Here is a 4,662-nt window from a genome sequence, read left to right on the forward strand (position 1 = left end):
GTGAATATCAACATCAGTCCCTCGTGATGCTTCAGTGCAAAAAATTGTGACTTTAAACTGAACGGCGCACCCTGGTGGCAACGCCGTCACCATGAAAGATGAAGTGGCTTTTTGAAATTATAGGCACCACACCTCCAAATGGATGAAGCATTGTTGTTATGTAACCATTTTCCTTGAATAGCGCAAAATGGCTCCACCGCGCCCCCTACAATATTTCAGAACATCAGCCCCTGCTCTGTGTTCATCTATGAGTCTGACACTTGGTAAGCTTGTGTAAGATATCAAGATGTACAAAAAAGTCTCTTGGAGCAATATCCAAATCCAACAGGAAGTCAGCCATTTTAAAATTAATGTGTAATTTTGATGACATTCCCCCCTTTTCAGGCCTCATACTTTGACGAACCCTCCAAGGGATTTCATCATATTGAAGCATTCTTCAGTGTGTAGAATCTAAAGACCTTTGTGATGTTAAATTGCGAAGCTTTTTCCGTTCAGGGAAACGGGGTGGTCATGGCGGCACGTAGAGTTTCAATCACTCGCAAAAAGCAGTAATCTGCTGTCACTAAAAAACACAATGTCCAATCTCTCCCAAAGGTCGCAGGTGTGATGAGACTCGAGCTTGGAAATGTTTGTTATGCTATTTGTCAATAATGGTTAGAGCGCCACCTAGTGGCATGACTATAATCCTGGTTGAATAAGATGAAATGTTAGCTGGTGATTAAAAGCATGAAATCCATCAATGTGACATCACATCGGACGTGCCGGTTTGAGGTGTTGGCAGTGGCTCGACGTGCCGGGGGTGCGAGGGCCCTCATAACGCTGCTTGCAGCTTTAATTAGGGCCCGAGCACTGAGAGTGCGAAGGCCCTATTGTATCTGCTCCGTTTCTTATTATTATTATTATTATTATTAGGGCCCGAGCACTGACAGTGCGAAGGCCCTATTGTAATTGCTCTGTTTATTATTATTAGGGCCCGAGCACTGACAGTGCGAAGGCCCTATTGTAATTGCTCTGTTTATTATTATTATTATTATTATTATTATTATTTCGGCAAATGAATTGGCCGTTTGAGGGCCTAAACATGCTCGAAAACTCATGAAATTTGCACACGCGTCAGGTCTGGTGAAATATTGGCGCTTTTGAGTGGCCACGATGAACCTGTGAAAATCAGTACAACAAAATTAAAGCCATGACATTTCCTGTTGCCACTAGGTGGCGCTGTCCGTATTCCCGACAATGGGCACATCAATCTGTTCAGGGTGGGTCTGACATCATGCCTGTAAAGTCTGGTACTGATCAGACTGGATTTTATTGAGTTATACTAATTTGTTTCTTCATGGCGTGACATCAAAGTTCGCCATGCCGCTGGGGTCACACCCTTTTGCGAAAAGTCACAGTTTTCACTGTAACCCAAGACCAACTCCTTAAGGCTTTCCTGGAGAAATTTGAGGCTGCAGATGTCACCCATCACTATACTGTACCCCAAAGTGTAAAACATGACATTTCCTGTTCCCACTAGGTGGCGCTGTCCCTGATGTAAAATATGGCAGTTGTAATATGTTCAGGGGTGGAGCCTTATCATATGTGTTCACTTTGGTCAAGGTCAGAAAATCTATGACAGAATGAGAGGCAATAAGATTTTCATGGCGAGTCATCGAAATTCGCCATGGCGCCACGGCCTCATGGTATTGTGAAAACTCAAAAGCTCCGCAATTTAACATGGCATAAGGGTGTAGTTGGCACTGACCAAATATGAAGGTTATGAAATCAAACCCCAAGGAGGAGTTCGTTAAAGTTCGAGGCATGGAAACGGTAAAATCAGAGCCAAAATGTCACATTCAATCCAAAATGGCGGACTTCCTGTTGGGTTTAGGACATTGCCATAATAGACTTTTTTGTTCGACTCTGAACATTATATAGGTGTACCGACTTTCAAACATGTAGGTGATACCCATACCGGGGGCTCGCGTTTTTCATTTTTCTAGGTGGCGCTACTGAGCTAATTTTCCCTGGCCATGTCTGAGAACATTAAAATACGTAAATTTTCACCAGACCTGACGCGTGTGCAAAATTTCATGAGTTTTCGAGCATGTTTAGGCCCTCAAACGGCCAATTCATTTGCCGGAATAATAATAATAATAATAATAATAATAATAATAATAATAATAATAATAATAAACAGAGCAATTACAATAGGGCCTTCGCACTGTCAGTGCTCGGGCCCTAATAATAATTAAAGCTGCAAGCAGCGTTATGAGGGCCCTCGCACCCCATCGCGTCGAGCCACGCCCAACACCTACAACCAGCACCTCCGATCTGATGTCACATTGATGGAATTCATGCATTTAACCACCAGCTAACATTTCATCTCATTCAATCATCATTATAGTCGTCCCACTAGGTGGCGCTCTAACCATTACTGACAAATGGCATAACAAACATTTCCGAGCTCGTGTCTCATCACGCCTGCGACCTTTGGGAGAGTTTGGACATTTAGATTTTGAGTGACAGCAGATTACTGCTTTTTGGCGAGTGATTGAAACTCCACGTGCCGCCATGACAACCCCGTTTCCCTGAACGTAAAAACCTTCGCAATTTAACATCACAAAGGTCTTTAGATTCCACACACTGGAGATTGGTTCAATATGATGAAATCCCTTGGAGGAGTTCGTCAAAGAACGGTGCCTGGAAAGAGGGGAAAATGTTGCCAAAATTGCACATTAATTTTAAAATGGCTGACTTCCTGTTGTATTTGGGATATTGCTCCAAGAGACTTTTTTGTACATCTTGATATCTCCTATAAGCTTACCAGGTTTCAGACTCATACATAAAACACAGAGCTGGGGCTGTGGTTTTGAAATTTTGTAGGGGGCGCTGTGGAGCCATTTTGGGATATTCAATGAAAATGATCACATAACAACAAAGCCTTAACCACATTGGAGGTGTGGGCCAAATTTCAAGACTTTTTAAACTTTCCAAGCCCCTCAAAAACCACTTCATTTTTCATGGTGAACAGCGTTGCCACCAGGGTGCACCGTTCAGTATAAAGTCACAATTTTCGCACTGCAGCATCATGAAGGACTGACGGTGACATTCACCGCTTTTGAGGTATCCACAATGAACCTGTGAAAATCAGTACAACAAAGTGTAAGACATGACATTTCCTGTTCCCACTAGGTGGCGCTCTTCATATTCCTGACAATGGGCACATCAATTTGTTCAGGGCGGGTCTGATATCATGCCTGTAAAGTCTGGTACTAATCAGACTGGATTTCATGGAGTTATACTAATTTGTTTCTTCATGGCGAGATATCAAAGTTCGCCATGCTGCTGAGGTCACACCCTTTCGTGAAAAGTCACAGTTTTCACTGTACCCCAAGACCAACTCCTTACGCCTTTCCTGGAGAAATTTGAGGCTGCAGATGTCACCCATCACAATACTGTACCCCAAAGTGTAAAACATGACATTTCCTGTTCCCACTAGGTGGCGCTGTCACTGACGTCAAATATGGCAGTTGAAATATGTTCAGGGCTGGAGCCTTATCATATGTGTGCTCTTTGGTCCAGATCGGACAATGTATGACAGAATGAGAGGCAATAAGATTTTCATGGCGAGTCATCGAAATTCGCCGTGGCGCCACGGCCTCATAGTATTGTGAAAACTCAAAAGCTCCGCAATTTAACATGGCACAAGGGTGTAGTTGGCACTGACCAAATATGAAGCTTATACGACCAATTTCCAAGGAGGAGTTCGTTAAAGTTCGAGGCATGGAAACGACAAAATTAGAGCCAAAATGTCACCTTCACTTCTAAATTGCGGACTTCCTGTTGGGTTTGCATCAATGGGCCCACTGACTTTTTTGTTCGGCTCGTCATGATACACATGTGTGCCAAATTTCATACATGTAGCTCAAACGATGTGGTCGTAGGGCTGCATTTAACAAGGCATAGGTGGCGCTCTAGAGCCATTTCCCAGTGCTCATAAGTAAAACCATTAAAATACAAAATTTTTCACCAGACCTGGCATGTGTGCAAAATTTCATGAGTTTTTGAGCATGTTTAGGCCCTCAAAAAGGCCCTTGTTTGGGGTGAATAATAATAATAATAAGAAACGGAGCAGATACAATAGGGCCTTCGCACTCTCAGTGCTCGGGCCCTAATAATAATAATAAACAGAGCAATTACAATAGGGCCTTCGCACTGTCAGTGCTCGGGCCCTAATAATAATAATAATAATAATAATAATTAAAGCTGCAAGCAGCGTTATGAGGGCCCTCGCACCCCCGGCGCGTCGAGCCACGCCCAACACCTAAAACCAGCACGTCCGATCTGATGTCACATTGATGGAATTCATGCATTTAACCACCAGCTAACATTTCAACTCATTCATTCATGATTTGTTAGTCGTTCCACTAGGTGGCGCTCTAACCCTTATGCACAAATGGCATAACAAACATTTCCGAGCTCGAGTCTCATCACGCCTGCGACCTTTGGGAGAGATTGGACTTTGTGTCTTTGAGTGACAGCAGATTACTGCTTTTTGGCGAGTGATTGAAACTCCACGTGCCGCCATGACCACCCCGTTTCCTTGAACGTAAAAAGCTTCGCAATTTAACATCACAAAGGTCTTTAGATTCCACACACTGGAGAATGGTTCAATAT

This window comes from Astatotilapia calliptera, chromosome 18 (assembly GCF_900246225.1).
Source record: "Astatotilapia calliptera chromosome 18, fAstCal1.2, whole genome shotgun sequence".
Classification (NCBI taxonomy): Eukaryota; Metazoa; Chordata; class Actinopteri; order Cichliformes; family Cichlidae; genus Astatotilapia; species Astatotilapia calliptera.